We start from the raw sequence: 11,584 nt of genomic DNA, 5'->3' as shown, positions 1-11,584 counted from the left end.
GAGGGGTGTCTGAATCATCGGGGCTTCCCCGGGGCGAGGCAGCCCGCGGGGGGACGCACGGCAAGGAGCGGCCGGCTGCACGGGCCCGGGGCAACCTCCCTCCTGAAGGACCTGACACCCGTGGAGCGGCCACGGGAGAGGAACGGGATCGAGGGGGCACCAGGCATTTGTAACAGTCGTCCCTGCAGCTTTTGCTGCGTGTATTTGCTTTCAGGGTCTGTTTTCAGTTCGCTGGGGCTACAAACAGCGGCAGCTTCCCTGCAAAGTCTGCAATAATGTGAAAACAGAAATAAGCGGTGAGAGGCTGTTGCAAACTATGCTGGCCTCCTGGCATTTTCGGCTGTTTTCCACCCACCCTTGAAAATCATCTCTGGCCCAAAATGGAACTGTGAGCTGTACCACATGCTCTAAATGAAGTGCTAATTAAATACTTCTACTTAATGTAGACAACATTTCTTTGAAAAGACTGTAATGTGTTGCAGATGTCATGAATTCCCTCAGAGAGTGACGGAGGGAGCAACGTACACATCGCATCCCTTCTAGGAGCTAGGGACGCGCCCCGGGTGGTTACGACTGATAAGGCCGAATGCTGAAACAGCGCTCGTCTGGTCCAAATTCCCACACACGTTCTCTCGCAGTGACCTTGCTATCAGGAATACGGCAGATGCTTCCCTTTGGATGCACACTTTGGCACGTGGGAGATAAATGGTGGAGCCGTAGAGCTTGATAGATATTTGGAGTCTAAAAGAAAACAGGTAAGAACTGGCAGACGCTGCAGAAAAGGACCTAAATCTCTCTGGGTGGAGGTCCAGCCGTGCTAGAGGAGCTGGCAAGTGGTTTCTGGCTCCGGCTGTCCCAGTGCAGGACAGAGCTGCCCAGCGGAGGAACTGAAAGGCCTCAGGTTTAGCCCGCATGCTACCGTCCTTTCTGGCAACAGGAGAAAGGCCGAAGATCCAGCTCCAGAGTAGCTGGAAGGCTCTGCTAAAGGTATTGCCATGGAAATCACGGTCGATCTTTGGGTTTCGGGGTCAGCAGCCATCAGGCTCAGGAGAACCAGATCACCCAGCTTTTGGGATACGCTTCTGCTGTTAATGGACGACATGCCCAAGCCCGTTTCCCACTCCAGACTCGCCCATGGGCAGCTTGCTTTCCTGCAAGCTCTGGCACAGGCTCAAGTCCCGCTCTCGCTCTGTCTGGGGGGAAGAGTTTGAGCAAAGGGGGTGTCTTTGTACCGACCCAGGCTCGTCGGTGCAGCCTGGGCGGATTAGGCGACAGCAGGGCTGTGCATGCAGGGGTTCAGTTTTCCAGCACGAATCCCGAACTTGGAGTGACACACTTTGTGTGGATACCAGACCCAAATTACACCAGGCCAACAGCTAGCCCGACGGACAGAACCCCGCATGTGACGGAGCTTGTCCCCATGTGCCTGCGCTCACCGGACAGCCGGGCTCTGGGATCAAGTCCTCTTGCATCACCTTTTGAGGGAGGGAGATTCTTCTCACCGTCCGCAGGACTAGACATGCAGACTGTCCTTTCTACGGCAGTTTGAAGCCCCGGGTGTCCGAGGGGCTAACAGTGAGACACCGGCACTCTGCCTGGGTCCGAGCCCCCGGCGCACAGCGGGGCAAGAAAGGAGCATTGGGATCATTTCAGCTGCAACGGTTTGAATAACCCCCACAAACAAAGGGAATAGGACGGAAAGAACGGCCTGGGAAATCCAGGATTCACGCAGCAATGGGTACTTACAGGGCTGGGAAAGATCTCTGCCACTCCAGTGTCAGGCTGGGGGAAAGAGCCTGGTTGGGCAGAGATTCCCATTGGGAGAGGAAGGGGCGCGAGCCAGGACTCCTGGCTTTCATTAGTTTGTGCTAACGAGTCTTGTTGGTGGCTTGCCTACCGACACACCAGTTTGCTCTTCAAAATGGATGGTCCTATCCTGTCTTGTTGAGATCAAATAACTAAGGGGTGTTAGTGCAGGTGAAATAATATTTACGTACGACTCCCAGGCCCGCAGATGGACGTGGCAATAGTGCCTGTGTTTTGGGGTGTCAGTGATGATGCATTAAATCTTACAATAACACTGGATATGTATAAATTTGTAACTGCAAACTGGAGAAGGAGCTTAGCACTGAAGAGTTAACAGGTGGTGGGGGGGGAAAGTTCTTTCTCATTTCATTCTGACACGTTTTGCTTTGAACCGCAGCCAGCGGGAACCACCTCTGCCCTGATCCAGCAGCACCTCCTCACCGCGCTCACGGAGCTTTTCTCCCCGGGACCGTGTCCTGCAGGTCTCCCCAGCAGAAACAACCTGGGTATTCATAGATGCCTGACTGCAAACTGAACTCCCTCTCTTTTTCTTTTGAAGATTGCAGGCTTGCAAAGATCTGAGGCTGTTTTAGCAACTGCTCTCTGCAGCAGGATCGTGCTTATGGTGCAATGTCAAACCAGTTATTTTTATTAGAAGAGTGAAGCCAGCCTGTTTCCTTGCTGGTGGCAGGACCAACGTGGACCATGCTGTACTGCGTTTCTGCCTGCAGTGCCCGACGCCGGCCGGCAGAACCGAGTCTGGTGACCCCGGCAGCACTGCTCCCATCGCCCGCTGCACGCGGTCCCTGGCCTGCCCCCGCCTCGGCAGCTCTTCCACACTGGACAGTGACATCTCAGCTCTCTCCATGTCCACCTTCACCTCCTCATTCCCAGGGACCGTGTGGGGAAAGGCCCGTCCTTGTGCCACTGACAGCAGCCAGCAGAAGGTGGGGACACCCTGGCACCCTGATGCTGGGACAAACCAACGTCTGGCAACCCACGCACGTGGGGCACGGGGAGCAAATTGCTCCTTCACAGGAGACCGGGGGATCTGGACAGTTTCCAAACAAATGACTTGCAAAGTGCCTGGTGGCTCTAAGCGAAGAATGAAGGGTGCAGCCACCGTAATCGGTGAATCGTAAATTCATTTATTATTCACCTCTTGTAGGTGGGAAGGACGTTTCAAGGTGGGATTCAAGTGCACAGAGGGGTCAGAGTCGTGTCGGTAGCTGCCGTAGGAAGCTGGGGCTCCTGCGGTTGTACGGTGTGAAGGTACTCCAGAGACACCAGAGTCAAAAGCAGAGAAAATCTTCATTTTCAGAGTGACACAGCAATTAATTAGCACTGTCTTTGTTCTTCTTTTGCTGGGGCTGACAACAGTGATGGCTGAACAATATGGAGATAGCTGCAAAGAATTCCTTTATAATAAGCAATACGCAGCATCCCATTGTGTAAAGAGTATGAAAGCTGCTCCTGTAAAAATTCATAGAGTATTTCTACATTTCTTTCAAGATAGCTCTGCAATGTTGTGAGTGCTTTTAGGGTTGGATGCTCTCTTGGGAGAAAAAGGAGGTAGGAGTCCAAGATGATAAAGAAACAAGAAAAAGGGGGGGAAGAGAACGTGGATGGCTGGGTGGAGAGTTTTCCTTAATAGAGTGTTACACAGTGAGGATGTGAATTCAGTTGCCTGTTGCTATTTATTGCAACCACATAAAATTCAAAGTACTTTGGTATTTAAATAGTTACAGACTCAGAGATGAGTCATGAAGCAGAGCTGATATTTTATCCGTGGCCATGTTCGTGAATGGTTTTCTAATGCAAGGATCTTATTTCTACTCTGTCTACTTTAATGTTATTTCTGTTCTCAGATTATTTTGTTGTACATAAACGGGACAAAAAGAAGAAAACTAATGCTTCTGGAGCTATCTATCATTACGGACTTCATTATTTTCTTTTAAAATCCACATTGCTATGCAGTATTGTAGAGATACTCCAAGTTCTCACTCTCCAGAGAGAATTAATTGAGAAAGATACCTCCTGGCTCCACTTCTGTAGGAAACTTTGAGGGGAATTTTTGCTGCTGTTGGTGAGCAGGTCTCCAAGTCAAGTCTCGTTTTGCGCATCTTTTTGCCAACAGACAATGTGTTATTTGTGCAATAGCCACTGCAAGCATCCTGCACAAGGGAGCGAGTGTTTGGGTGTGCAGGGGAGTGTATCCAGTGGCATGAACTTAAAAAAAAAAAAAAAAAAAGAATCCTGCAAAGTTCAGTTCTGCATGTGGAAATGGATATGATTTTCAATTTTTCAAGTTTAATTCTCTTAATATTTCTGAGTATGGCAGGCTAGAATAGGCTGAAATTGGTACAATAGATAGGATCATTCACATGAAATGTATTTTGATACAAAACGTTCCCTCTTGCCCTGAAGACAACCAGCTACTCAAGCAGCCCCTCCAGCCCTAAAATAACTTGTAATGGTGCAGTGGCAGTTTTCTCTTCCCCGAAAGAAGGGTGAAGTTCGAGAGCAGACAGGTCCTTGTCCCAGGGACGGCGCTGCGGGCGTTAGCCCGGGCCCCCAGGCAGAGCCTGTGTGGGAAGGGCATGGTGAGGACTGGTGATGCTGGGGAGGGAACTGACTCATCACATCATCAATTCTGCTCCTCTGCCAGGACAGCACAAAACAGCTTTTGTCATCACACTCACTCTTTCTTCTCCATTTCTGTTTTACAGGATTTAAAACCGTTCAGTGTTCTGGTCTGCCCCTGTTGCTGTTCTCGGGCTGGCGGTTTCAGGCTGGGGAGATGGAGCCTCCGTCCGCCCTGCGCGGGAGGACTCTTCCCATCCAGTCGCAGGGACAAGATGGGGATGAGTTTCTTGGCGGATGCCTTCGCTCCTAGCACTGAGTTGCACACGTACCCCTTAGCTGTAAGAAAACTAAGTTTTCCCATCCGAGTCCTTTTTTCTTGCCTTAATCCCTCCTTTCCTTTTGTTGCGGAGAGCACTGTTTATCTTCACGGGGACAGCAGGAACACTCTGGCCACATAATTGCCACGAAGGCGACGGCGTGGTCCAGCCGGTACCAGTTTGCACCGATACTTTCCTGGAACATGCCAATGACAAGCGGCTGCTGCGAGAGCTGCAATTGCTGCTTTTTTCTGTTCACATCTGCATTTGATTTTCAATCAAGAGTCGGTTGGTGGAAAGCCAACTAATCTACAGTGCTTAGGGGTTTTTTGTTTGTTTTTAAAGGGCTGCTCTGAGCCAAGTTTAGTACCACAGAACTAGTTTTTAATAGAATTTTTTTCCCCTGAATTATAAGTACTTTTGGATACAGACTATTTCAGATGGATCTTATGGGAAAACTATTACTCACCATTATTTCTTTACGCTAGTAGCTTGCGTACGACTGTTCTGCAGGGCCGAGACCCGTCTGCGCCAGGTGCACCGCAGCGCACACCAAAATGGCAAATGGCGTGCCCGTGGCGTGAGGGGTGCCGCAGGGAGATGGGCCCTCCGGCTCCGTGCTCTGGGGAACTGGAAATGCTTGAGCCTGTGACAGCTAGGGGAGGAATTTCCACAGGTTTTGCGTGAAATGCCTGGTATTTTGTTTGGGCTGGAGTCGCGTCTCCATCCGTTTGGTGCTGTTGTGGCAGGTGAAGAATTGGTTTTGTACTGAAGATAATTCACCGAAAGTCACTGTTTAATCAGAAACTTCACAGGAACAGAAAAAGGATCCACCTGTGACTCAGGCATCCTAAGCTTTGGGTACCAAAAAGAGGAAAAGGTCTTGGATCACAGAGTTTTCCCTTTTTACTGACAGTTTTTCTGTGAACTACAGTAACAGAAAGCAGTGACCTGCGACTAGCAGAGGCTACTGAAGGACTTCTAATATTGCTTGCTGTCTTTGATTTGTCCAGGGCTCTACCTGACACATAACATGCTTTTAACAGGTTTTTTTAAGCTGAGCATACGGTTACTGTTGCGAGGTGCTGAGGAATAACCCTGTGAAACCCCCGTTCCCTCTTAACACGGGCAACGGGTGGGGGACGCTGGCTGGACGAGGGAGGGAGCCAGTTCATCATACCCACACAGAAAAGCCCGAAAAGGTAAAAGCAACGAATATAACACCGCAGTAGTGCTGCGAACCATTACCACTCCCCTCTCGGTGCTTTGTGTCTGTATTTTGATGTGTGCTAGTGCAAAATCAGTGTGAAAATCTAGCTCGGTCAGCCTGTTTGTGTATCATCACACCCTCTGCGGCACACCAGCACGGCACTGACCGCCTAAGGCCCTTCGCGGGGGCCCAGCAACGCCATTGTGAGACCTGTGAGCCTGGAGGGCAGGATGGTGCCAGGCACGAGGCGGTGCTGGGGAGCTGGGGTGCTCCCCGGGGCGCAGCGGAGGGGTGCCAGCTCAGCCCACCCGCTGTGCCCCCACGCCGCTGCCTGGGGTTCACTGACCCCGTCGTGGGCCGGGTCCCTGTACCGGCGCCTGTTCCGCAGGATGAATCCCACCTTGCAGCCCATAGAAGTTACGCTCCTTTTTGGGGGGATCGTTTCATGCACCTTCTCTACAGCTTGTGACTTTTTTTCGACTGAAGGTTCAGGCTTTCGTGGTGAAAACCCAGGAGTCCCACCCCTGCTCCACCTTCCTCCGCGAGCAGGCGCGATGTGTGTGTTGCGATGGCTGCACCTTGTTAGGGGACCGGTGTCAGGAGCTGAAAACACTAAATGCCTGCGTGGTTGCAGGGCGCAATACGACCTTCGGCAGTCCATGCTTTCTTCTGCTCTAAGGCAAAAGCTTGAAAGGTCCCTTAACGATGGGCAGCCAAGAGCTGAAATCTATCATTCTTCTCTGGTTTTCTGCCTGCTAGCAAAGCTATTAGCTGCAGTCTCTGTACGGAAAACCTGCTAATTTCTCACCTACCTTCAATTGTCTGGCTCAGTCCCAGTGGGTGCATGTTCAAAAATATGTCATGGTTGGAGGCTGACTACGCGGCGGCGGCGTTTTCGTTAGCCAGGCAGCTGATGAGAGCGGGCAGCCCTGTTTGCACGGGGCATTAGCCCTGCGGGCAGTGCTGGCGGGAGCGGTGGCTGCGCGTGCCGGGGCTCACGCCTTGCACGGTCACAGGCTCCTCTTGGCCTCACGTGGAAAGTGGAACACACAGAATTTTAAATCACTCCCTGTCTCAGTGTTTTGGGGGCATTTTTAGGGAGCTGGGGTAGCTTGCTGTGCCTTCTGCGGCGTACGGGGTGCCATCCGTTGCTGCCTTCCCTGTGGTGCCTGCAGACCTTACTGACTCTCCGTGCGGTTTGTGCTTATGTCCAGGATATTTACCTGCACACCTGACCTAGCACCAATGTAGGAGCAGCAATTTTAGGTTTTTAATTGAAATTTCTTTCCTTCCTCCATGCTTGGCCTTCAGAATTTTATTTTCTTTTTGAATGAAGGAAAAGCATTGAACTTCTGTTTACCTCATTTTTTTTGAACAGAGCCCTGTGTGTTAACCCTCCTCTGCACAATGAAACTCTGTACAGTGAAAATTGGCTAAAAGTGGGTCCTTACTCAGGATCATTCATCACCATGGCATGGCCTCGTGCGCACATGGCAGATTTACATCAGTGAAACTGAGGAAGAAAAACAAAAGGCCCATGATCTGAAGGAAGGGCTGGCGTTATTTATGGAGCGCCGGTAACGTGCTGAGGACTAGAGGAATATCTAATCAGCCTTGCTCTGCAAGGGTGCTGGTGGCAGGGTGGCAGGCCACCGAATGCCGAGCGAGGAGGACGACGTGTTCGGCAACTTGGGGCTCCTGCGAGGCGCAGTGCGGCGTGTGTTCTGCACACCAGACTCTCCCCTCCAGAAGACGGGGCATGTGTGTGGGAAGTAAGTCTAATGGTGAGTACAAAGAGTAAAATTAGTTAAAGGAACAGAGTTCTTGTTGCCCTCGCTTATGTGAAGCCTCAGGACCTTCACCAGGCCAGGAAGCCACAGCGATAGCTTCACGTCCCACTTTTTGCTCGTTTTGTCCAAGCAAAATAAACGCCAACAAATATCAGAGGGGATGCAGGGCCGAACAGAGGACGTGCTTCTTGGAGTCAGCAACTCGTCCTCCTTGAGGGGCTCCAACGTATACCTTCCCTGCTGTATTTCAGTGAGGGACCGGCAGCAGCCCTGAAGCCGTTGCCCAGGAGCCCAAACCCACAAGTCAGGCTCCGGCCGACTCTGCCAAGAGCGTCCTTAGGATGCTGCCGGGCCGGGCGCAGGGTGCGCAGTGGCGGCTGGCACCGCTGCGCCTTCACGAGTTCTCAGCTCCTTCTTAGCAATGGCAATACTTGCTCAACAGCCCGGGGCCGGGCCGTGGGGAAGCCTTCTCCCACTCCCTGCGTCCTGGTGGTTTTTGCTAGAGGAGAAACTGCATCTCTTGGCACTGGTCGAGATGAGAGTTGTTCTGGTTTCCGAGGCGTTGCTTTTCGGTGAGCGTCTCCAGCTGCTGCTCTCCCCTCGCTCAGGGCACTGACTCATGCTTTTTGCCATCACAGTAAGTCTGTTTTCATAAACAAAATTAAGTGCACTCTGTTTATTCATTAGGGAGATTTGAAGTCTCTCAGCAACCAAGAAATATGCTTCGTGGGATGAACTCTCTCTCCTTCTTCCCCCCTTTTCTCTTTTAACAGCTAAGGGAAAGAGAAGCTTTGGGAAAACGCTGGCCCGATGCTATCAGCATGGTATGATACGATTCTGTGCCTGCCCATGTGCCACACCAGGACCGAGGTATTGACTGTTGAGCTGGGGCTTCCAGCTGCCATCTGGGATTTTGGATGTACTGGCGATGCTGATGTTTCTTCATCAAGGACTGGGCTAATGCCCACAATATAATTTGAGAGAAAAGAAAAATCTTCAAATGGTCAAGCCTGAAATAAAATTAAATCAGATGGAAACTGTATGAGCGAGGTCGTGGCAACAGGATGGATAAAACCCTGGGACTGAAGCAACCCCTGCGTTCTCACTGAGAGCAAGTGTAACGGCAAGTCGCGACTGAGAGATGGCATTGAGCACGTAGAGTCAGACTCCAATTAAACCAATAAAAAAGCCCCTGTAATTCAAACGAGTTTTAACTTAAGCATCCAGACCACCTTGGTCAGCTGCAGTACTGCAGAGGGAGAAGTCCAAAATGCCAAGTTATGGAGCATTATTAAGACAGATAAATTCTAATGGAGCTACAGAAAATGGACTGGATCAGAATCAGCAAGTCTGTGTAAGTCTTGCTCATATCAGCTCACCAAAATAAATTCGATCCCTAATGTATGTTGCCTATTACCGTATGTTTTCCAGCGTGATGGGGTACCCGCTGCCCCTTTCTGAAATTTGGTTTATGTTATGGAACCCAAATCAGAGACTTGCAAAGCATCTCCCATACTGAGTGCATGCTTCTATTCAGGTAGCTTTAATCCTGCAGAAGAGAATTGAGAAGAAAGAAGTAATCCCCAAACCCATGGGGAGCAGCGAGGGAAGCAATTCCACCGGGCAGGTATAACGTCAATATACACGGAGTGTAATCCCAGCCTCTAAAATAGTGACATCTGGGTTTGCACATAGATTAATAAACCCATGTTATTACAGGGTGGAAAATATATACCTTGAATTTCTACTCATAACAACTACCCAGTGACTTCTTTATTAGTATGCAAATTTTGTACCCATAGTAGAGGAAATAAATGTGGAATTTGCTGCCTTTGCAGCAAATGTAGATGGTTTTTTGGCCATTCTTGAAATCCCACTTGCTACCACATACCATAAATGAAGTGAATACCTTTCACTTGTGCTTTGGAGGGGTCCATAAATCAGAAACAAAGGACAGCAGAATAACAGGGTGGTGTTTCTCCTTCTAGAGCACCAGGTACCCCGTGCCAACAGCAACAATGTCAACATGAACTGCGGTTTCCGTGCCAGACGATTCTATGGCTCCTAGCCTTCCAGCGCGCAGAGCCAGCCCTCGCTGCCAGCACCCAGGCTTCCTCAGGGCTCGTTCCTCACCACGATGCTCGCAGCCACCTCAAACTTCATGGATTTGGGGGAGCGGGAGCATGGATATCTGTCTGGGCTCAGGCTTCTGACAACTGGATTCTGACCCCAGTTACCGTCGCAGCTGCTGGGGCTGGGACTTTGGGTGAGTCCCTTCCCCGTGCCTCAGTTTCACCATCTGTACAAACAAGGTTATCATATTTCCTTCAGAAACTGGTGCTGCATGTGTGAAAAAACACTGGATAAACCCAAGGAATTTTGTAATTTAAAAATGTTTAAAAGTGTGGAATGTTACGATTTCTGTGTGATTGACAGCAGACGCAGGGGGGCTTCTGGCTTAGGTCCCCACGTGCCAAACTGGACGCGCTGCTACGTGTGGGAGTTTATTGGCTAGAAAAGCACCGTGTCTCCAAAAGCGTAACCAGAGGGACTGTCCTGCTAAGTAGTCACAAGCGTGTGACTGTGCACGATTCTTCAAAGGCCAGATCCTAACCTGCAGCCCTTCTCTCACCGGTGTCTACAAATCCCGCTCCAGTGCTCTTCTATTTCTGTTGCTCTTGGATTCTTTCCCCGCTGGAAAATGCTCTGTGTAAAGCGATGGCTGGGCTGAACGGGCAAGTCTAATCCTCAGCTCCGGCCAGGTCAGCCTCTGACTCTGGTTGCTTGTAAAACGCCGACAGACGAGTGTCCTGCGGCAGGGAATTGTCCTCTTCATCGCCTTCGGGCGGTTCTGCTCCTCAGCCCCGTCCTCCTCCTGGGAGACGGAGGCAGCGAGTGGCCATGGGGTGCCTTGGAGTGTCAGGCTCTAAAGAGGTACCTTCAAGCACATCTCTATGTGGCACATATTTGAACCAAGATTTGCCACCCAGGTTCAGAGGAGGGAGAAGCCTTGTGGTTATTTCTGTTGCTGCTTTTTTTTTTCTACTGAGTCATGATGTCTATCAGGCATCCTTGCTCAAAAAAAACACCTCCAAAACAACCAGCCCCAAACACCCTTTTCCTTAGATTTTCTTTTCATCCAGCAAATCCCTCTTGTTTCCTTAAGTTCTCCTGATGGAGATCTCACTATGGGTAAGAAAAATAAAACAGCTGAGCCTTCATCATTAGTCTTACTTCCGAGGGCTTCAGGGTGGCCAGAAAGATCTGAGTTTGTCTGATATAATTTTAGGGACGTGGATTAGTCCTGGACTGTAACCAACACAAAACGGATCTTGTTTAGATGCAGCTCCTTAGTTATAAAAAAATACCTGTTTAGCTTAACCTGTTTCTAAAGAATGGAAGGATAATTAAAGCAATGGTTAATTGTTGCTGAACCCACTCCCTGTTGTGCGAACCAGACAATCAATTCACGCAGGGTGCACGGGCTCTGTCCTCGCTCTGCTCTCCGGACCACCCCGGTCCCCAGCCCTCGCTCGGTGAAACGGGGCGAGAGGCTCTTGGAGACTAAACCGGGAGCGTGCAGCGTCGGGGAACGAAGAGACAGGCCGGGAAGTCGCGTAGCCATCGCAGCAGCCGTGCGAACGCCGGTTTAATACAGGTTAATAGAAAAGGCATCACCTGTGGTCATCACCCACTGCCCGGCGCAGCAAACGCGGTGGCAGAGACCAGCCCAGCACGACTCCGCGCTGTCTTACGAGGGAACGAAGCAGCACGAGGTGAGCCAAGCTGCGGGGAAGACTGGGGCAAGAAGGTTTCCCGGACAAACAGTTTTCACAGTCGTGAAACACTTTCCCACTCTCGGCATCGTGTTGCCA

Source organism: Balearica regulorum, chromosome 16 (assembly GCF_011004875.1).
Source record: "Balearica regulorum gibbericeps isolate bBalReg1 chromosome 16, bBalReg1.pri, whole genome shotgun sequence".
Taxonomy (NCBI): domain Eukaryota; kingdom Metazoa; phylum Chordata; class Aves; order Gruiformes; family Gruidae; genus Balearica; species Balearica regulorum.
This window is presented reverse-complemented; position numbering follows the sequence as displayed.